The following is a 24,029-nucleotide window of genomic DNA, read 5'->3' on the forward strand; positions in this document are numbered from 1 at the left end:
TTTTTTAATCTAGCTATGAGCTCATTTCCTGAATTCATTTTCCTCAGGACTCAGAAATACGTGATTTACCTCAAGTTACTTTTGAAGAATTACTGCTGCACAGTTAATCCGCTTGAATAGCATTTTTAAGATTTTTTCAAATCATGAAAGGGGATTTGTCCCAGAAGTAGGTGAAGCAGGCAGCCTGGTAAAACTCAGCCTTCACTCCACAGCTATCCAAACAGCCAGAGCAAGCTTGATTCTATATAAAATGCATTGATTGATGTTCAAGGGAGGCCTGTTCCAGGTGATGCGTGAACTGGGACCCCTTTATGGTCCAGTCAGCATCTCTACTAGGTGATCTATTGGGAAGTTTTCCCCCACCCAACCTAATCGTCAGTGTTTGTGCCAAAATAACTTTTCTGGAAATAATTCTTAGAGACATTGTAAAGTTAATTTTAAAAAATTTTCTATGTTGACTCCAAAGTTAAAGAATATGTAAAGAGTATGTAAACACATGAGATTTCCTTAAAAAAAGAGAAAGAATTAGACATACTTTGGATAGGTTATTTAAATGTACTTTTAATTTCATTTTCTGCTGATAACAATACTTCATTTATGAAAAATATTAATTTCTAAGTTATTTCTAGTCCTTACTCGATATCAAATATAATTTCTGTTTTTTTCTGTTTCATTGATAATAAAAACATTTTAACCTTCCAGAAAAATGCAGCTTTTTAATATAGAGTATCTCTCAAAATGTAATGTTACAAAAGCTCAAAGGAAAAAATGTGGCCACCTTTGTAACTTACAAAAGACCAATATTGACAGAGGTTTCTTTTAAACAAGTAGTTGTACCTATTGTTTATCTCTTTGCAGATGGACATGGATTTTTGGCTTATTTAAATGCTCCCCTTATCTAACATAAAGTATTGGTACAAACATTTCACACTTTCTGTTACTAGTAAACCAAAGGAATAGGGCTTTTATGAAAACAGTCTCAGTATCATGGCTGTAAGAACTTCTCAAGTACTGATTAATTTTACATCAGAACCCAGCACAAGGGTTTGTTTCTTCAGTTTAGCTGCTTTCTTTATAAGAATTTAAAAATGCTGGCTGACTGTCAACTGTGCTGGATGCTTCTACTGCTTAGTAAACACATCTTGAAAAAAATGCAGCATTTTTCACTTGGCTTAGACTAATCATGTTTCATTAAAAAGAGGTTGTTCTTCCCATTTTAAAGCTTTGTGGTTGCTGGTTCTCAACCTGCTGTTCACTGAGAACAGAAGGGTTTATTGTATGGTGAGGAGGGCAGGATGTTTATAGTTTTGCAGGGTCTTGATAGAAAAAAATCAACTTTCTTTTTAAAAACTGTTGTATGATTTTCAGTGCATGGCAGTTCCCTTGCTGTCAGTTAAAAACTTGATCAGTTCAAGAACTCAGACTTTAAGACATAAGAAAACATAGGGGCTTTCCTTCCCAGCTTAGCTACACTTTATTTCTCAGAATCATAGAATGGTTAGGGTTGGAAAGGACCTTAAGACCATCCAGTTCCACCCCCCCTGCCATAGGCAGCTCACGCCCAGGGTTCTGGCCAACCTGGCATAATGACATAAAATAGAATTAAGAAAAACTTTAAGAGAGACCAGGGGTAGAACTAGGGAGAATACTGAAGGTTACCTTACAAGAGCTGCAGTGAGTTTTAGGAGTAGTTTGTTATATTTTACAACCAAATCTGACACCTTTCTCTAGCCCTACTCTGAATTTATAATTTCTTATGAAAGGAAGAGTTTAATTTTCTTCTTGAATGCTCTGAAAGCATTCACTTATTTGTGAAAATAAGTATGTGCATTATCCAGAAAGAAGTATTTAAGTTTTTATTTTCCGACAGAATGTAATGGAGAATCATTACCCATTTCCACACTCTATGTTTGTATGTTCTCTCAACATGAGAATGAACTAAAACTGCAGATAAACAGAAGTGTCAGAGAAAGCATGAGATTTTCAAACTCTGTGTCAGTTAAGAATCATTCCCATGAGCTATAGCCTCAAGCAGAATAACCCCAGTGTATGAATCATATGGACAATGCATGAATTAAACAAGTGGATGAGTTGAGTTTTAGAAATGCTTGATTCCCTTCGACTCCACCCTACCATTATCCTAGTTCTTGCATCCTTTTAAGGTGCTTTTATATTTAATCCCTCAGCAATTTAAATGGAACTTATTTCAGGGCTGATTATTATATACTTATCCTGAGATTACAATGGATTCAATAAACAAACAAAAGAAGTAGATGATACTTTAACTCTGTGAACAAATAATTCAGCCATTTGACTTGTTTCGGCTTGGGATGCCTGCATGGATTCTCCCCTAAAAGTAAACAAATGTTCATTGAAATCAGATGTAGCAACTGATTTGGAAAGTAATAGTTATTAAAATGGTTTATTAAAATAGTCTTTGGGGAATTACTGTTCGCGTCTAAATGAGAGATGCCAGCTGTACAGGATTCTTACATTCTTCCAGTGTTCTAGAATATCATTCATGTGGTTTGACTGACTTTCAGGCTTAAGTGCAGATGGGGAGGATTTTTATTTGTGTAGTAGTAACAAATATGTATTTCTGCCACTTTATGTTATGATGCAGCTATAAAGCATTTGGAAAACCAAATTTGTCTGAATGCACACTGTCAGTGTGATACAGATACTAAACCTGAGGGCATTCTGCTTGAGGCTGTAGCTTGTATGCAACATTCATTTTAATAGGTATTGGGTTTGAAAAGTTTGTAATTTCTTTGAAACTTCAGGTTAGGTATGATACTCATTCAGACCTTGGGTTGTACAGAAGAGATCTCATTAATTAGTTTATTCTGAAATATCTGAACACATCCCTTTATATTCACAGCTTATAAGGCAGTTCCTAATACCTTGTTCTTCTGCGTCTCTGCTGCTTATATAGAAGTGAGTTAACAATGTAAATAGAAACACTAGAGGCCACACAAACAGAATTTTGTATATACTTTTTTCTTTCAAATAAGAAAGATTTCATGAAAGGAAAGCCTAATTACAATTTTAATTTCCTCTGAGTTAGATGATATTTTCTGTAAAAGTTCATTCAACCTTTTGGGAAGGGAGGAAGTTATTACATGATTCCTCTAAGAGACAGAGAAGATTTGGGAACAATACAGTAAGTCTCATTTTCATAAATGATCGCTCTTTAGGTCCTTTTCTGACATGAAATAATTTCAGAACATGCAGATACTTAACACATCATCTTTACTGAGGAAAAAGCTCCTCTAAACCTATGCCACAGAAACAATTCCCCTTTTTCAAACACAAATCTTCAGGAGCAGTGGAGAGGGTGAAGATCAGGAAAGAGCATACTTTGGGTCAGAGGTGACAGGAACCATGGAGAGGCTGTATGGATAGAAAAAGCAAAACCTTTCAATGTTTTCTGAATCCAAGATAAACACAGCATGGGTCACCATTTGAACACTTTATGATATGTAGATACTAAAAGGAAAATATCTGAGTTGGGAAAATAAAGGCTGTCTGACCTTAGTGTTCTACCTTCTTGCAGGTCTTGTTTCTTAGATTATAACCCTTGTTTTGCAAGTGATCCCTGTGTCCAAATACTGTGTGATTTTTACTGCTGAACACCAAATTTATACAGGCTATAGTGGGAACACATTTGTGTGTATAGAGTACAAGATACTAAAATTGTTCAGTGGCCCAGTTTACCTGAGCTGTCTAGTAAGTGCTCAAAAGAAACAATTTTTTTTTTCCTCTTAATACATGGCTTTATTTTATTATGCTATAATTCTGGGAGGAAAAAAAAATCAATATGATGGCTTTTTCATGCAAACTGGCCAGGAGGGTCTGCCGTTAACCTCTCTTAATGGGCCTTACCGTATAGTAATATGGGAAAATCTTGCTTCTTAGAAGCTACTACCTGTAGTCAACTCTGACATTACACATTCAGTCCTTAAGAAATCTTTTAAATCTGTATTGCTTTTTGCTGATTATATTTTCTGCTGCATGTGTCTAATACTTCAGGAATTACTATAGCCATCTGGTCTAAGCAGTATCCAGTTTATGACAGCTATATCTTACCAGTCAAAATGTCACTACCACGAAGTGTCTCATTTCTGTGTAATGAGATTGAACTTTCAGTGAAAGAAACTGTAACATACTTTTTTTTCTTTTCCTATTTTTTCTTTTCCTTCCTTCCTTCCTTAACTAGAAATGAAAACAGTTGAAAAACAACTGAATTCTAATAAATATTCATCAGAATTTGAAACCTGAAGCTGATTTTTTTTTTTTTTTTTTTATGCAGAAAATAAGGTGTTATCTGGAGCATGTAAATGCAAGTTAGCAAATATACAGTTGTCACAAGTTTCATAAATGGGCTAGGGTTACATTATGTTTGAGTTAAATAACAATGTTAAATAACAATGCATAAATAACAAATCATTTATGCAGCTGAGACCCCTGAAAAATTCAATATTTTAATTCAGTAATTACTCAAAAATAAACAATCCCAGGTATTTTTTTGTGCCACGTCTTTGGCATCTATGATGAGAATACCAAGAATGTCATATCTATATTAGTAATGATTCGTTTGATAGATAAATGTTGTGGAATATCAGCTACTGAACTACTCAACCGTACTTTATCATATCTCATTTGAGTTTTTGGTTGTCTGGGTTTCAGATTCTTTTAAAAGCAGCATCAGAGGTTTGGGTCTGGTTATGACAGAAGTGCTCAGACAGAGGAAAGCAGGTGACAGCTCTCCACATTACTTTTTGTTTGCTCGCTTTTTTGTGTGTTTATTTTGTAGTTTTATACTTTTGCTGAATCCATATTCTTTTAGGACTGTGCTTTTTCATAATAGCAAATCAAATTGGAATGTCTGGACTATGACTGAGTTTTGGACTAACTTCTTCATCTGGAGACTCAATTGCAAACGAAACTCAATGTGGGCTTATTGTTGTCCACTTGAAGCGTATGTTTTTCAACTTAGAACTGTAATTAGCCAATTCAGCAAATTCAGTGCAGCTGATGTTCAAGATGGGATGAGGTGTGGACTAAAAGCCCTTAGGTAATCTTATCTGTTCTTGATCTTTTCTTGCCTGTGAAGTCTGTCAGGTTAAATTTGGGCTGGCAAACTTCAAGACAGTAAAGCCAAGCTCTGTAATGCTACCAAGGAGTGAAGTACCCACAGAAAAGGATATCACAGTAGGGCTCAGTGAACTTCCTGATACAGAACTTGGATTTATTGTAACTTTTATGGCTTTACAATATATTGAAATTCAGTCTCTAGAGAATATGCAGGAAGGCAAACTTAAATCATCATGACTTCCTTTCATTCCAGATGGTTTCTATAGGCTTCTGAGATTTACCTTCAACATAGAGTGTATTTGTAGTTTTAAAATTTATCATAACAATTGTTTTTGCTACTGGCTTTGGAAAAGTACTGTAGTTTCTTTCATGCAATGGGAATACAAGGAAGTGTATTATATCAGTTCTATAAAACCTAAGCTCCTATCCAAAGCTCCATTAGTCTTTCCTTTAGGAAAAAAGGTAGGTCCAGAAAAAATACTGACGCCAGATATGGAAATCACTAGGTCTGATCTACACACAGTGGAGCAAAGTCTTGTGTAAGCAGATGGCTGGTTTATGCCATCATTGTTGAAACTGGTATGCATGAGTCTTAATTTCTATCTCTTTTCTCCCTTTCCCACTTTGATTTCTGGTGTGAGAATTAGTATTTCAGAACTATTCATTGTGGAAATTGACCAGTTTTGATTTTCTAAAATAGGTAGTACCAGGTCAGATGGCTCAAAATCTTGGGCAAAACTATTATGCAAGAGATGAAATTAAATCCAGAATTGCTATGACCTTTCTTTTTTATTATCATGGTTTAATTAAACCTTTTAATACTCCTCTGCGAAGTACTACTCTTTGATGGGTGTAGTATGCTAAACGTATAAATGGTATTGTATTTGATTGTAATATTTTGAGGGCACTTGCTTGAGATTGAAGCCCTACAGGGTGCAATAAAGATACCCCTGAAATTGTAACTAATCACAGAGAGTGCTTCTAGGTGTATAGGTAGTTATAGGGGTCATCATATTAATTCAACAGAGTCTACATTAAATACAAGTAATAAAAAAAAAATAATGAGGTTATCACTAATGTTATAGTATTTTGCCTTAAATTTGTTGTTCACTTATTCATGAAGATTGCTAAGAATTTTAAACCCCCACAATTATTGCAATCAATATTCTAAAGCTTTTTACAACCCCCCGATAATAGTTACATTATAAATTTCTGGTTATCTGGGAAGGAAGCCTTAATTAGTTGTTGTTGTTCTGTGGGGTTTTCTTGTTTGTGTTGTGTCGAAGTTGTTGATTTTCTTTTTGACAGAGTACTTTCTGAATGTGGAATTTGTTTAGGAAAATGTCTGAAAAAGTAGGGTGAAAATAAGCTACGTAGAGACTTCAGCGTTATATTGTAAAGTTGCAACATTTGCCATTTTAAAAATCACATTAAGCAGTGCCTAGAAATACCTGCAATTGGAATTTAGGAACTTCTGGAAAGGCAAATGTGATGCTGTTTTTTCTGACATGTAATGTACTTCACTAGCTGTTTCTGTTTTTTCTCTCTAGTTTGCAAACAAATGCACAGTGTGAAATGCAGTCTGGCTTTGCTATTATCAAGTAGATTGCTGCTAAATCATGCGTCTCATGACGTGTCCTTGTAAGTGTAGAGCTCTTCAGTTACAGTTTAATAGTGCAATCAAATAAGCTGCAAGTCACATTGGAATTTTCTCCTACCTACTCTTGAGATCAGAATCTTGGTGTAGAGACACTCTCAGTACATGCTATAAGAGCAGAGAATGAGGGGAGACGGATCACTACATTACTTCCTTCATGTTATTTTTGGATATGACTAGCATTCCTCCCCTTACACACACCCTCTTTTCTCCCCTGCCCCCATCTCTTACATGCATTACAAGCTCATACAAACACTATCACGTACTCCGAAGCAAGAGCAACAGTTGGACAGAAGCCAGAGGACTTAAACTAGCTTCCTCATTGCCAGCAGGCTTTGTTCTTTGGAATCAGTGAGAACTAGGGAGAACGTCTTCACTGCCGATCGTGAGTGGCTGGAATTTGTCAACTTGGCTGTCTATTAATTTTTTCTGTGCTCTTCTGCGAACTAGGCTGAATTTAGAGCAGCAAAGCTAAGAGACAGAAGTAGTCAAGAAATAAAGGATCCGGAGACCAGCTTTTTTGAGGGGGGTGTGGGTCCATCTCTTCTGCAACGGTAAGTGCCAGCATTAAATGTGTATAAAGATGCAAGGAACAATAAGGTGCTTTAGCTGTTTTACTACAAAGAGGGGGGGAAAAAAGTACATGAGTGAATCATACAGTGTGTGCTCAGTTATGGTGGTTTCGGAATAGTGCCTAGCAGTAAAATATTCCTCATTTCTCCCTTTTCATAAAGCACTGTAAGAATTTATGTATTTTAGCAAAATTCCTAAGTAACCTGTACAATTCTGTAAAGCTTTCCAAATGTCTTTATTATCAGGTTGTCTGTAAATCTGTTTTGTCTTAAACCACATGTAGTACAGAGTAACTTTAACTAGCAGAGTAACCCATTTGCTCTAAGTGCAAGAGCTGAACCTGGGAAGTATCACAGATATGAATAGAACTGAAGTTCAGGCGCATGTGGGAGTGAAAAGGGATGAGATGCTTCCTAAGACTGTTTTGGTTATAGGAACCAAAAATAAACTTGTTTTAAATGATTGGCATTCATTCAGAGCACACACACCTCCTCCTCCCCTCCACAGCATTAGGAGCCAGGGGAATCTGTGTTTAAAAACCAAAAGGTTTAAGGGTCTACTGTTCTGGGGCATGCAAGTGAAAGCTAATGTACAGTAGAAAAGAGTGTGTGCTTGCATAAATGACTCAGATTGAGGAGAGGAATTGCAAAAAGAAACTTGGTTTTCTTCTAGTAAGCAAAATTTAGTTGTTCTTGCCTTATAGAAGTGTTAACACTGCTGCCTTTTAAGTTTGCTAGTAGAATGGATTGTTTTGTCTCAAGGATCCTTTTTTTATATTTTCTTGTCTTGTCTTTAGAAAAAGTTTTACAATGATCAGCACAACAGCAGGTTAACCCAAATGCCTTGCTTTCAGAAATGCCATCTAGCTGTCAAAGGAAATTCACTGCTGGGACCCATTTGTTTTAAAGTTACTGATAAGCCCTGCTATCAGCATGCTATTATGTCTTGCTGCATGGGTTATCTTAATAAAGTGATAAATAACAAACCCTTGAAATCCAAAAGTTCAACTGTGTAATAAATTTGACAAAGGGGGAAAGACCAGATGATTGAATGTACTCTTATAACAGAGCTGAAGAGGAAAGCTTTCTTTTCTCTTTCCTTAACTCTGGCTTCATCAGGTACTTCAAGTAGTTGTTCACCTATTTTGTGTTTGACACCTTATTCACTACTGGTTATCAGGGTGAATCTAGTCACATGAAAAATATGCTGAATGAGCAAATGGATGATTGTGCAAAGTATAGCAGGCACAGTCCATTAACTGTCTGAGATGTGCAAGTTTGGTTTTTTTCGAATTCAGAAACTCATAACAAAAGCTCTTCCATTCTGACTTTCTCCCTTCATTTGGAAGAATACTCTGCTTTGTGTGGTAATTGGTAAAAGTGATCCACCAAATTCTGTTACTATGGAACAACTGCAGAATAGTGCTCAGCAGGGTAGTGTGCAATATGTTAGGATATTGGGGATGTTTAGTACACATTTTGTTTGCCATGTATTAAGGCAGTTCTTTCTATAGCCGCTACTAGCTCTATTTATGGCAAGTTATTCACTGGACTGGAATTGCACACTAGAACTAGTGAAGATTCTTTTTCAGAGCTAAAAATGGAATAGTGTTTTCCGGAGTTGGGCTCCCCCCCTGCTGATGGCACCATGTCAGGTTGCCTCAGCAGCTGCTTTCAGTTTCACAATTTACATGGGTGCTATAATGACATTTTTCCTCATTGATGTGGTGGAAAAATCTTTATGCTGGTTTTTCTTCTTTGATATGTTAAAGCATATTTTCTGCTGCCTTGTGAGGTTTGGCTATGAGTGTTGAGTTCAGAGATGGGCCTGTAGCAAACTGCTGGATTCCAACATCCGTGAAGTATGAAAAGGTTAATAACTGGATCAAAACATCTTGGGTCTGGCCTATTCCTGGTTTATATATGCATCACTTTGGATGCATGTTTAAATTGTTTTTTGAGGTGATTCAAACTGAAAGAAATCTTCCAGGCTGCAGACAGACCTTTAAAGAGGAAGTGGCATTTAAGAATCTTACAGTTAGTAAAGGAAAGCTTGCCCATTTGCTTCTTACACTTGACTTTTATGATCCCTCAAGAAATTGCATTCCCCTTCCTCTATTATAACTTTAGGTGTAAATAGTATTTTGGAACTCCTTCCAAAATGTGCTGAGTAAGCTAAGGTGCCTGGTGCCTGTTGTTCCTATTTGCTTGAGGGAGCGGTGGAAAAGGCTAGCAGCATATATGCAGGTAATGCAGGTACCTCAAAGGGAGTTTTTGATCTGACCTGCCTAAAAGCTTTTAACAACATGCCATATATGTACTCATCTGTGCAAAAAGTCATGGTAGCCTGTGGTAAGAAATACTGTAGTGCAGTGTAAGGGGATGCGCAGATTGTTACTGAAGTCATGGTTATTCTGCTTTTTTAATTGACCAACCTCTCTGAGTCTGGCTTTCTTAATGGATTCAATAGCTCCCTGTGAATACAATTACACATCTCTGCCAGCTGCCTGTGGTATCTCCATTTGCTTCAGCAAGAAAAGCTGTTCTTTGGCTGCGTTGGCCCACTGTGGTCTGTGATACACAGCACTGAATTATTAGGCAGTAGTTGCATTTTTTTCCCCTTTTCCTTGAATGATTGAACTGTGATGTCACTTTTTGTCTTGGCTTTAACTTTTTAAAGAACTTTTTTTGCTGCAGACTATTGTCTTAACACTAGGGAAGTGGGAAATGTGTTCATTGCAGAGCAACTCTGTCTACCCCAGCACATTCCAGGGCCACCGAATCATTTGTGGTGAGTGTGATTCAGATCTGGTTAAGATGATTTAAGAGAGGTTATGGGCATACTGCAGTTGTGCATTTAAGAAAATACAGCGAGTTTTTTACTGCCTGATTGAGACCACATGGCTCCAACCTAGACCTTCTTTTTTTTTTTTTTTTTTTTTTTGTAATGTGGAAATTGTTGGCTGGGTGTACTCAAATGATTTTTATTCTTTTTTTTAATTGCCTAGAGGCTGAGGGTTGGGATCATTGTATTTAATGGTAAGGTCAAGGTTAAAACAAATAGTTTTTAATGTTCCTTTGAATAAAAGGAGGAACGGCCTCTTTGAGTATTTTGCACAGAATACAAACATGCCTCTCTTAAGTGAGAGCAAATGTATCTCAGGAATTCTTCTGGATATTACAGGGTAATTGGTGGCCTGATTTGAGAGAGAGTGAGAAGGACAGAGATAAGGGAAGATCTCCATAAATCATGGTAAATATGTTCCATTCCAAAGGCATTATGGAACGCATGAAAAGTAAAAGGGAAGGACAATGACCGTTTTATTGTATGCAGTTTAATTACTTGCTCTCCCAGTTAGCATTTTGGGCTGCTCTCAAGAGGAATGAAAAGATTCTTACTGAACACTAATAAACTGTTGTAATCATCAAGAATAAGGTGTATCCCTAAACAGAGGGATGAGATGATAATAATCTGTATTGTAGGCACTTTGTACTATTCTTTTTATTCATGTTGTAATTCTGAAATAGGTAATCAAATCTTGTTCTTCCTCTCAGTACTCATAGTTCTTTCTTCTCATTATATCCTTTCTCCCATAAAGTGCTTCATAGCACTTGATATAAGACTTCCATCCAAATCTTCTTCAAATGTGAGTATTAGATGATAAATGGCCTTTATATAGATACTTTCTAAATGGGAAAACAGGTCCATGGAATTTTATATCTAGAAAACAGACCAAAGTTATACCATTGAAAGCTACTGTTTAATTCTTGTCTCTGGTTGGAAGATGAAGTAAAGATGCAGAACAGTTCCTACAGTAGTTCCTACCGCATACACAGTGATTTATCTGGAAATATCATACAAGTATTATTCTCGAACAGCAAATTCAGTAAACAACAATAAGCTTTTGCTGTCTTTGGTTATTGGGACAGTGAACTTTGCTGGCAGAAACAAACAAAAGGAGTGATCAGTCATATAGCTGGGTTTACCCTTTCAAACTAGTTTCTTGCGTAGCATTGCTTCTCTTTCTGATTTCCAGGGCACACGTGAACTTTGATCTTAACTTAAAAAAAGGATCAAAACTGAAGAAAAAACCCCAACCTTTACCCAGAGTTCACAGATCACTGCTAGTTAGTTTCTGCCTCATGGAAACTACAGTGTAAATGTTTAAAAGTTACATGCAGTTTTTTGTAGCTTTGAAGTGCACAATGCAGATGGGAAAGCTGTTAGTATTTCAGAGTAACTGCTGTGAGAACTAACCAGAGGTCAAAATGCATACTACAGGGCCTTGATATTCCTGCCTCTTATGTTAATGTGTTGTGTCACTGTTTAGTTTTACTGTTAATGCACATGAAATACATAGAAGCGACCTGAACTGGTTTTATAGTAGACAATCTTAACTGTAGTGTGGAAGAAACAGTACAGTTCTTCTACCAAAAAATAAAAATAAAAAAGGAAACATAGCCTTTATAGTGCCCATGTTTGGCAAATCCCAGACTGGAATTCTGTTCTTTGAGACATCTCTAGGCGAGCTTTGTTAGGGCTGCTGAGGGTATGCAGGTATTAACCTGTAACTAGATTGACATTTTGTCATTATTCTCAAATGTAATGACTACTTAAATGTTTTTTCTGACTGTAATGCTGATGCGGTCTGCATTGCAGTGCTCGTATGTAAAATAGATCCTCTCTCTTTAGTCAGTTTTTCAAGCAGTGGAAAGAGGCATGATGGAAAAGGACTGGAAACATGGAGCTCCAGGATTTACATGGGCCACAGCAAGCATATGTAAATCCTAGTTTTTGCAAAAGGGAGTAGACTTAAAATCAGTCTTGCGTGTTGACCCTCAACCTGTGGAATCCTATGGAATTTTTGATTTTTCCGGTAAAACCTGCTTTTGATACTGTTCCGTATTTCAGTTTTCATAATGGTTGTGAAAAACACATGTGGTGTGCTTTGAGGCATGGCTCTTTAGACCACTGTATGTTGGTAGGTGGGGAGAATCTTGGAAGCGATGAATGTTTGGAGTAAGCAGTCACTAGCCATAGATACGTAGGCAGTGACCAAGGCACAAAGCAAGGATACATGCATGCTTTTGGATCATACTGTATTGATAGCTGGCAACGATGGGTATAAGTTTGTCTGATAATCCTGAAACCAAAGTCTCAAGTGAGAACTGTGCTGTGTTGTAGCTAGTGAGGGTGTGTAACGGTACTTTAACTGATAGCTGAACAGGTAGCATAAGTTAATTGTCATTAATGAGGCAAAGGTGATACCTACAACTCATGTCTGGCTTAAGTGGTGAATGTAATCCTCCTCTAAAGAGAGTCCTTGTGGATTTTGAAATGCACATAAATGCAGCAGTTCACCTAATGATAGGTACCTGTTTGCATAAACAAAGTTGGTCGCATTTGAGCTGTTATTTAATTTCTGTAAAGGGATGCTATATATAAGGATGCTGAGGAAATGGTGGCATAAGTTTTGCTGCCTTGGGACAACTGAGGCTTCAAGGACAGGCACTTTTCCTTCCCCACCCTTTCCTTCCTCTTATCTGCTGTTTCAGCTAGACCTTCTCATATAACACACTCTAAATCTGTCCTAAAACACTGCAGATGTTATCTGGGAGTCACAAGTCTTGAATTTTATTTTAGCTGTTTTAATGGGAGCTTTTTGCGATGTCTGTTATTGTACTTACCTCTGAGGCAGGATATAAGGAAACAGCATGGCAAAGAGAAGTACAGTTACTTGTAAAAATGGTAGCTGTTACACAGAGATCAGGCCTTTTTCTTTTTTTTTTTTTTTTTTCACCAGCAACTGTGGAAAATGTATTTGATAATATTACATTATGAATCAGAACAGGTATAATCAGTATTGCTGAGGCATTGTTCTGCTAGGTAATGTTGGAAAATAATTCAGAAAGCTTCCAGTTTCAGTCCAGGCCTGTAGGCTCATAAGCTATTAAACATGTTACAAGTGTGTGTTTGCAAAAGGCCTGAAGTTCTCTGTCTCTTATGGATAATTAAACTGTTACTGAAACAAAGTCAATTGTTAGATTGTTCGCTGAATTTCAATGATTATACAGGTAACCTCAGATCTAGGTTCAATAATTTCTTCTGCTGAATATCTCTTTTATTAGTTTTCTCAAAGTTTTCCAATTGTACTTATAGAAAGAAAGTAGTCAATGTCACTGAGTCTGAATTACAAATTAAAGAATACAAGCAAAATAGCAAGAATTAGCTGTATGGATGAAGGAGATAAAAACATATTTGGCAAAGACTGTGTCCGTAAGTTAAGAACAAACTTTCACCAAAAACCATTTAAAATGGTTAAATAGCAATAATGCAGCAAAAGACTTGATTCTTTAACTTCTGTCAAGCAAATGTGAAAAATAAGAAGTTCAAAATAAGTAAAACTTAAGAAAACACTATATAGAAAGAAAAATACTAGAATTGAACTTGAATGATCACAATTTCTGCATTTGCTTATTGTTTTAGGCATTACTAAAAAAAAACCATTCAAACCACAAAATTGTCAAGACTCCAAAATGCAGAATACCCTTTATTTACAAAGTTTTGATTTAATTTATGAACAAGAAAATACTAGAAAATTGTTGACTAAAAAGCAAACAAACAAACCAAACCCCAAGAACCAAAGTGTAAGTGCTTACCATTGATTTATTTTTGGAAAACAGAAGGCGTGTGGGTTTTTTTCTGAACTTTTGATTATATCCATTGTTGGGCACCTCACACAACTATACGAAAACCTCATTTGATCTTATTTTCCTGATAGTCCTGAGGATGCTTGCATGAGGACTTTGTTTTAGGTTTGGGACATGAAAAGTGTGATGATCTATTTCAGAAATTTGAGAACTTTAAGCTGTATGTCACTGACTTCAGCCAAACCATTTCTTCTGACTGTACAGTTGCTACTCTTGTTATTGGTAAATACATGAAACAGACTGTGAGTACAGGTCATTCTAATTTTCAATGCTTCAGTGATGGCAGATTTCTCTGTTGACATCCCAGCCATTCAAGGCTGCTGCTGATATTGAAAACTATAGTCAGTGCTGGGCTACTTGTTCTCTACATCCTCTGACACTCTGCAGAATGATGTCCATCTCTGCAGGCTGAGCCTCACTGACTAGATTTGACTGCTGGCATACTTAATGCAAGTCACTGACAAAATTGCTGACAGCTGTTTTCCTTTGTTCGCAGCTACTAAGTTGCTGACCTGACCTGTGTGAATCAAGTGGTTTATCTTCTGATCAGCAGAGTTGTGTTTACTGACTAGTTTGGAAGTAATTGGCAAGTAAGAAAAAGGGAGATTGGTAGTAGGAACAGTATTCATGTAAGAATGAAGCAGTTTTTTATTCATTATGCAGGGTTTCATTTTGTATTTAATCTGATCTAGTTTAGCTAATGCCACAGATGCAAATAAAAAGGTTTATCTATTCAGTCACAATAATGCAGATAACTGTCTTCTGTAAGCATCAGTTAAATGGGCCTATAAAAATCATGGTGATTGCAGTATATGTCTTGACTTTCTACCTTTCTTAACTCCAGCAAGATGTCTGCCAGTTTTCCAGGTAAACCTACAAGTTCCACAGATGCCACTTCGTTATTTTCAGTATGAATTAGGCTACACTCGCTGGATGGACAGGTTTTTTAGTTATCATTGATTTCCAAGTTATTAAGGTTTCAGGGTTTAATGTTGTTGGGTTTTTTCTGTGAACTAAAGCAACTGGTCTAAAATACTTCCGAACTTCTTCCCCAGTATTATGGCTTTGAGAAGCATTACTGCTTCATCTGAAATGTGTATTGCTAGCCAGGAACTTGCCACTAACTAACTCACTACAATCATATTAAATGCAATCTACCTTATGTATAGAATTTCAACTTTGTAAATGCAATTTTATCCCTGTAACTTTCCGTCTTTTAACTCTTCACAGTCCTTCTCTCAAAATTTATAACAGTATTCCACTGCACGATTATGCTGGGCATTTCTGGAAGAGGTTCCCCTCCCCATATTGGCAAAACAATTACAGCACACTAGTTCAAAATGCATTTCTGGTCAAAGGAATATACAGTTAGAAGGGATGGCTAAGAGAGGCATTTCAGTTATAGATGATACGCATTCCATTTCAGCTAGACAAGCAATCGTGTTAATCCTGCAAGCCTCAACAGTTCTTTGGGTCTGAAAAATGTTCAGCATTTTACATATGATTATTAAATTCTTTGATTTTTTTTTTTATTTATTTTTTTTTTTAACCTGCTTTAACTGTCTTCACTGCTTTTAATTTTATTTCTTTTCTTCCCTTCCATGATCACGGCATTTTCCTATCGAATACCAGAAGTGCTAACTTGATATAAACCTAGGTGTGTATAAGTCAAGTATCTGCAATTTAGGTGAACATAGTTACAGTTATTTAGTGCACATGTTGGAGACTTAGGTGCATAACTGCCCTCAGAGTTAATGGCAGGTGGCCATGTAAAATTTTTCTGCAACAGCGGGCAAATGAAGCTCCTGTACTGATTGTCATGCAGTGCTATAGAATAACTTGCATCAGTCTCTTCATTCCGATCTGCTAGCTTTTTAAAAGATTGTATAATAATATTATGGCTAACAATACATCTGGTAATGCAAGGTCAGAACCTGCACTTATTCTGGAGACCTGGTCAGTGCGTGGACATGGTTTTAGTGTTAAGGCAGTGGGAGCTGAGTTCTGACTTCACCCTTACCTTTCCTGGGTAACACTGGGCAAAGTTCCTCAGTTTCTCAATAATAAAGCATATCTAATTATCTCATGTCCAATTACAGTTTTGAGGCTGAAAGTCCTATTCATTGAGCTTTTCTTTAGAGATTCATTTCATTCACCTACTTCAGAGATGAGAACATTCGTTGTGTGATTGCCGACGTTCACTGTAGATGAGTGGCAACTGCTGTTCTGAGCTATTAGATCCTGTTTAGACTGTTGTTACCAGGTGGTCTAATGCTTACGTTTAGCAAGATACACCATGTGCTAAACACTCTGGAAAATGATGGCGAATGTTCTTAATGAAAATGCACATGAGGGTATGCCTAACAGAATGGGAAAAATGGATGAAGGGAGGGAACAGTGGAATCAAATACGGGAGGCATAATATGCTGCTCTAGTTGGCTGTTCCAGCACACGCTGAGTCTGAGAACAGCCCATATGAAATCAAGAATGTTATCTGTAATAGTCATATGTGTGACTTTTCTGAAGCACTAAACTGTAATTCTGTTCTCATATGTTTCCCCTATTATTGATTATCAGTACAGAGCTGGCTGCATTTGGAGACTACTTTTTAAAATGTATGGGTAATGTTTCTGTAACTTTGTTTAAACAGATATCTGAGGATGCTAAATAGAAAATAAAGCAGGCAGAGTTTCCTGGATTATCTTTGGAAGAAAATTTGTTTGTATGTATTTCCATGTGTAGCAAAGGGTTCCTTTAGCTACAGGGTGAAGAAACAGAGGAGCATCTCCACTTTGGAAATCTATATTCTGATTTTTAGGGGAAGAGATTATAATCTTTGCATGAAACAAAACAGCAAATAAATCATTTGCTTCTGGCACAACTACAGACACAAACAGAAGGGGTCTGCTTGACTTAATGACAAATGAATTAGTGGAACAATCTGAAATGCGGGTGATGTCTACCACACTTTGACTTCAGGGTAAGATGTTCCAGGCCCAAGAAGGAAGTTGTACAAAGCCAGTCAATTTAATTATCTGTCAGAAAGAAAGAAATTATTGCTCAGTGTCTGGCATTTCATGCCCTAAAATTATAGGGGCTCCTATGTAGTAGCTACTTAAATGTGAACAGTGCGTGTTTCCAGTGCTGGATTTGTCTTGTGTTCAGTGCTGAATTCTGTATAGAGTATTTCACAGTTCTGTGATAATCCTCTGAGAGTATCAACCTATAAAAGTGCGGAACACAAAGGGTTGTATCTGGTAATCATTTAAACTTGATTTACATTAAAAAAATAATTAAAGCATCAACGGTAATATTAGGGACAGAACTGCAATCAGCTGGTTTATGCCTGCAGTTCCTCTTTCTTCACATTTATAAACTGTTCCACCTTCATGCTTTGATACATGAAAGCAGCTTACCCATTGATTGGCATTGGCAGCAAGCTACTGCCTACGTTGCAGTGGAGATGGAAATGTGTAAGATATTTCAAAAGAAGCTTCCATCAAAATATGAAACCTGAAAAAACAAAATGAGAAAGTTGTATGAAATGTTAAGGAATGAAGTGAATGTATACTCACTGTATGTACTCTGCCTGCTTCAATTTGAACTTGTACTTCATTCTTCCTATCAGTGCTGGGAGCACCTACTGATTAGTGTGAACTGTTCTGAAGTACTTTTTCTGTATCTGCTGTCCTGCTTCTTGGATTTGTTTTGGTTTTACTAACCTGTTATGGAGAATGACATTTGTAGCTAGATCAGAACACCAAAGAATTTTCCTCTTTCCTTCCCTTTTCCTTTCCTTTTTAATGCATTTATTTTGAAGTTTGCAAACCAGATTACGATCCGTTAATATTCACAGGGTTTGGGCTGTAGGGTTCCACTCTTTTTTCTTTTTTCTTTTTTTTTTTCTTTTTTTCTTTTTCTTTTTTTATTTTTTTGTTTTATTAAATTAACTCTGAAACCCAGAGAGGCTACAGATCATGTTACTACTGTATTTATGAAACAAAGCAACAAACAGCTATTTTCCAAACCTAAGAGGGGGGGCTAATAATAAGTGGAAATTTGCAACTATGCAATTATTTTGCCATATCTTGTATTTAGTGATATAAAAAAAAAAATAAATACATGTGTGTATGTTTATATATGTGTATATTATACATATATGTGTATTAAAAATATATATAAATAACTGTTTGGCTATTGTAGCTCACTGCTATTTCCAATCTATCTTTTTTTTTTTTTTTTTACTAATATTTGAAGGCTTTTATAATTACATTTTGGGGTCTTATATCTGAAGAAAACTGTTTTAAGTGAAGAAATTTTTCAATCTTAGCAGCTTAGTCTCCTGAAGTTGAAGGTATTTTGTTGTGAGGCAATATTGGCTTTGTTCTGAAGGAAATTCATTTCAATTTCAACATGTCATGGGAGCTTGAAAAATGACATATCATCAAGCGCAGCTATCCGAGGTGTTGAGTGACTGTTTTCAGTACTGAACTGCAGAACTCTAATTATAATGGAGCAAAAAGTTCTCTTGGCTCTTCATTTGTACCAGACAGTGCCTACACTGTCTTTTGAGGAGAGTAGTAGTATTCTCTTCGATTATTCTTATTTATCCTTCTTCTGCCTGGCTAACCTGTGAGACAGCAGGATTATTTCTTAGGCATCTGCAGAGAAGTTCTGACCATCCTTGCAGAGACTGCACTTCATCTCAAAAGCCACTTTAGGAGGTGTATGTCAGATGCATGGCTGAGTTGTAATTGATGGGAGAACCCATATATGCAGCAGGAACTCAAGCTTAGTAAAATAGAAGATTATGTAAAATACCCTCCTATAGACTTGTGAAGTGCAAAATAATGGTCCAGAACATAGTAGAGAGTGAAGAAACTGTCTGAGATGATACAGGGAAATTGTTACATTAAATATATATATATAAAAAAATATAAATATCAAAAATGTAAATTATTTTTCTGAAGAAAATGACTGCTATGGAAAATCTCATTACATTTAACCTGCAGTTATCTAATGAGTCCAACAGTCCTCAAAAATGTCTTGCAGATAAAAGTGTGGAAACATCAGTATCTTAAATTACATGCAAATTATTCTTGCAGTTTTTCTCGTGTTTTTTATTTACATATCTGAACATGGGCACGTAATTTGTAAATCTATATATGCCCAAATTCACTTATAGAAGCTACTCAATGAAATGAGGAAGCACTGTTATTTTTAAATAACTAGCTGTATGTGTGGCAAATAATCACCATGCTTGTTGTAAAAGATGGCTTGCAGTTTGCGCTACATAATTTGTCCTTAAATTGCACATTATTTTCTCTTTCTTGATCCGATGATTACCCAAATATAGAACAAACAGAATTATCAATCCACATCGATTTGACAGTTAAATTGCTGCTTCTGAAAATGACACATTTATAGCATGGGCTTGCACCCAAATACAGAAAATAAAGTTCTGTGCAAGGCTTCTGAAACTGCCTGTGAAATCTGTGGGTTACACCTACACCTTTTAAATACTTCTGTGTTCAGAAAACATGCAGTTAGGCTCAAGAGTGATAAGATGCTTTGTCTTTTGGCGATGGACAGACATAAGGAAGAAAGATAAATCGTTTGGGGCAAAGGGCAAAGATAAATAAAATAGGATATGAGGTAGGCTTTCAACTTTGAACATCAAAAATAGAAAATAAGTTATTCAGCATACAGTTCAGCATTCTTTTATTTCATATATGAAGACTGTAACATAAGCAATATTTTTTTAGAAGAAATTTCTTTATAAGCATAAGATATTTGTTCATCCCATTTAGAGAGGGAAAACAGATTTTTTCTTTGATATTGACTGCTTCTTTAGCCAGTTAAAGAAACATGATCTCCTTGCTGTTCCTACTGAATAAATGTAGCTGCACAGATGTCTTTGCATGATGAAACAGGATTACCTGAAATGTGGTATCTCATTTGGATACCATTAGGTGTGTTTGTGAAATGTCATTTGCCCCAGCACCACAGTACTGTCAACAGCAAGAGTCATTTCCCTGGCTTCTTTGCTGTGCGGCATAAATGTACTTAGGAGGCTTTGAAACCACTTCAGCAAGAAAGTTGCTAAATTCTTTATTGTTCTTCTGTTAAGTATTTAGATATTTTCTTTATAATCAGAATTCTAAAAAAAATGCTGAATATATCCACTTCTAAAAAAAGTTACTCCTGCAAGAAGTGAGTCTCCATTAGGGAACATGACCTTAGCCTCCTATGCGGCCTGTTACAGAGGAGATGTTTATTAATCATGATTAAATAGCTTTGGATTACATATCCAAGTAAATCGTAGAGCAAGTACCTCTTGTCTGTATGTTATATTATCTCTGGTTTCTATAAAGAAAAAATTAGCATTAAACATCTTCATTATAGGCGTGGAATGTAATTCAGTTTTATCCTTGCAGTCTCACCATTTTTTCCCTTACATCCAGACACTTCATTACTTCATCATGTCATTTATATCTTCTAGACCTTTATAAGAAAGCAGGGTTAACATAGAAGTGTGCAATGCGTAATGATGAAATTTTGCTGAATTAGAATGGTTTTGCTTTATTAGCTCATTCTTCTTTACATTCTTACATTCTTCTGTACAGTTTTCCATGGTATGTATTCAGATTATGAGAAATGTAGAAAAGTATCAATTACTGTTTATGCTTTTCCCACACCAAGGCCACATCTTTTAAGACTTTCTGTCTCTCAAACAAACAAACAATCTGAACAGCTGTATGGATTCCTTTAAAACAAAACCAAAAAACAAAACAATTTGTATTTCAGGACAAATTTGTCCTTAATTCAATGGAGAGTTACTAAAAAGATGTAGTAACTATTAGCTCATGCTATAATGTATGTAATGTTTTGACTAAGGTGCTCCATTAAAAATAGCTTGTAACAAAAAGCTGAGGTAAAGCAGAAGGATCGTAGGGTATAGGAGGTTGTTGCCTCAGTGGTGGAGTTTGTAGGAGTAATTTTGTAGAAGTGAATTTCAGTAAGTTCAGTAACTTCAAAGAAATACATTTTGTGGCAAAAATTCTTATTGTGCTGAAGAATAATGTAGCAATAACAGTTGAAATCAGTGGCATGCATTTACAACTGCCAGAGAAATGCAAAATAACCAAAGGTAACTCTCAAGTAACTGATATAAAATTTTCCTTAACCTAAGGAAGAAAAGCATTCTGTAAAGGATTTACTATATGGAAAGTTAGGCAATTATAAATCTTTGCTTTGCTCAGTGTTGTATTTAATTTTCATACTTTCTAGTGTCACTTTTGTGTTTTCTTGCATGAATGTATCATTTGGGTAATTAAAAGCCTCCATCATAAATACATTCTTTAAAAGCTCCTCCACTTGAAAGCTATGAAGTGAGGCCAACAATTGGAAAGAATGGACAAAATACAATCTTAAAAAAAGAAACAAACAACAAAGAATTACAAGCTTTAAAGCTAATCCTGTGATTTTAAGACAAGCAATTAGTTTTGAATCAAGTCTGGCAATGCAGTTTTTCTTCCATAATTTGCTGTGCCCAGCTATGTAAGGCTGTGGAGCAGTGCAGTACCCAAGGAGAATGATATGAGCTACAGGCTATCACTCTTGAGTATCTTGTCTGGAGCTGTCAAAATCTCAAACTAACTTTCCATTTACTTCCCCAGAAGAAATGCTGAAGTGGAGCAGAATCCTTATCCCGCAGGTAAAATGAACAGAAAGAGACTTGGAAAACCTACACAGGAATGTAGGGATGGAATTTTCCTAATGACAGGAATAAGCTAAAAACATGAGCTTTGGAGTTGCTGAAGCCTGCAGTCAGTGACAAGAATCCATTGTTCATTGTTCCTAGAAGCTTTGTAGCCCATAACTCAGCTGGTCACATCTATTACCTTCTGCACACCTTCCTTTTTGCATCCTTGCACAGGGCACAATGCAAAGCTTGACTTCAGAGGGAGCAGAATTAACTTGTAGGAAAGACAGGCTGAAATGTTGACGAGTGTCTTGAAAATACAGCCATTTGATGTTCTCTTGCCATTTTCTGTTACACTTTGAGAGGGCAGTTTTGGTCCCCAAGTACCTAATCATGCAATTTACTTGGGTAAGAAGTCCTCATTGAAATGTGTGAGAGCTTGGAGAACACTGTGCAACACCTGAAAAATCACTTAAATTCTGAAAAAGTATATAATGTATATTGTTTGTAATATAACACTTTTTATAATTAAAAGATTGGCTTCTGTGGTTGTCAGTATATAGAGCCTTTTTTTAATTGCTTAACTCAAGGTTCAGGCAAAGCAGCAACATCTACATTAAGATCTTAACTTTCTTTAAAGATTACAAAATACAAATATTCTACGTATGTGTGTATGTTATTGATGACTTTTATGAATTATGTATACAAATAAATTATATATTGTGCAAAAAATTGAGTGATATGCAAAGAACAGGCATCTGAATAATCTGATTACTGCAGTGTATCTAAATCTTACATGGCAAAGTTTATTTCTATTAAAAAAATCAAGTTAAATTCTTTATGTAGTAGTGTTCTACAGTCTGGAAGTGTTGGACTGCTAAACTTCAATGAAAAACAAAATGAAAGTTACACAGTATTGTGATGGAAATGCTGACTCTGACAGTTCAGGAACGTCAGAGTATTTAATTTTAACTTTTCTTCTGGAAATACTTAACGCCACTAAGGATAAAATTACTTTTTAATTTACAGCTTATCTCTCTGCACTTTTTTGTAGTGGTCAGAGTTCCCTATTACAATTCTTCCCTAAGGCTATATCTTAAAGTTTCACTACAGCTGCCATTTTAAATTAACTTTTAAGAGTGTGCAGAAAGGAAAACCTCTCTATTCCTCAGTGACTCTCAAAAAACTCAAGTTCCAGCAGGATTATGCATTAGAGAGAACCTTGAGCTGTTTTTCTTAAGGCCCTGGTGCTTACTCAGTCAGTGTGCTGTTCAACTCTGTTTATATTTTGTTCGCAGTCATTAAAATCCCAGGCACACCTGCTCATATGTATTTCCAAGCATGGAGGATTGTGAGGGCATGAAAATTACTGAAAAAGATAGATGTATTGTGTGAATTGCTGCTTGATGTCAGTGTGCATAAACTGCTGCTTACCTGGTATCTGACTGTTCCCTTTTTGTTGGCTGGTCTAGTTTTGCTGTCATGCAATAGCGTAGCCAGTGGAATAGCCAAGTAGGCTTTGAAGCGTGAAAAGTGGGTGTCTCAGTCATAGTTCCCCTGCTACCAAAATACCTCTGGTTTGCTTCCTTGGAGTATTGACTTTCCAGTCTAGTGATTGTGTTTCAGTGTCTGCATTAAATGCTTAATTGCTATTGTTTTAAAATAGAACAGATACAATGTAGGTGAAAACTAAGTATAAGTGAAGAAAAGGCAAGGCAAAAAGTGGTACAGTGGAATTGCAGGCAGGAAGAGAAATGGAGGAAAGAGTATGAAGAACATAGGAAAGAACAGAGAAATTCAGTGTTTAAAATTTGGCAAGACACTTTAATGACTAATAAAATGAATTCCAGTTACATGAAATGCTTATTACTTTCATGTGACTTTTCTTGCCAGCCTTTATCTGACATCTTACACTAATGTCTCTTCTCTTTCAAGGGGAGAGTTCTCTACACTCTACACATTTGCATGAATGCTAGCACGGCCTGCAGGAATGTACTAGGATGCAAGCTTGAGCATTATTTTGGGGACTGATACGTACACACATATGCTAAACCTTTTGGTGGTGTCTCTGCCTGTTTTGTTTCTATCTGCACACTTTATACAATATTGAGAACCTACAATGAAGGGATAGTGAGATGAGTAGATAATGTTTGTATTTGGAATCCAGAACCTGTGAAATAGATGTGTTTAAAACACATATTCTCTACGCAGGGAATTCTTTTTCTCGCAAAATATCTGCAGCACCTTTATTCCTCTGTTACTTTCAGTGTCTTTTGGTTTTGATTTA

At 36.2% G+C, this 24,029-nt stretch overlaps 1 protein-coding gene across 4 annotated transcripts in view; it reads left to right on the forward strand.

Annotated features, from left to right (window-relative positions):
• The window catches only part of PALLD (palladin, cytoskeletal associated protein), a 194,047-nt gene that overhangs the window by 42,103 nt on the left and 127,915 nt on the right, over positions 1-24,029 (forward strand). The window contains exon 1 of one of the 4 annotated variants that reach the window (XM_065694177.1): positions 7,220-7,308. The exons of the other annotated variants lie outside the window; for them this stretch is intronic. The gene's annotated coding sequence lies outside the window, so the exon portion shown is untranslated. Of the gene's footprint in view, positions 1-7,219; positions 7,309-24,029 lie in introns of those variants that run through there. 4 annotated transcript variants of the gene reach the window in all.

This window comes from Lathamus discolor, chromosome 1 (genome assembly GCF_037157495.1).
Source record: "Lathamus discolor isolate bLatDis1 chromosome 1, bLatDis1.hap1, whole genome shotgun sequence".
NCBI classification, from domain to species: domain Eukaryota; kingdom Metazoa; phylum Chordata; class Aves; order Psittaciformes; family Psittacidae; genus Lathamus; species Lathamus discolor.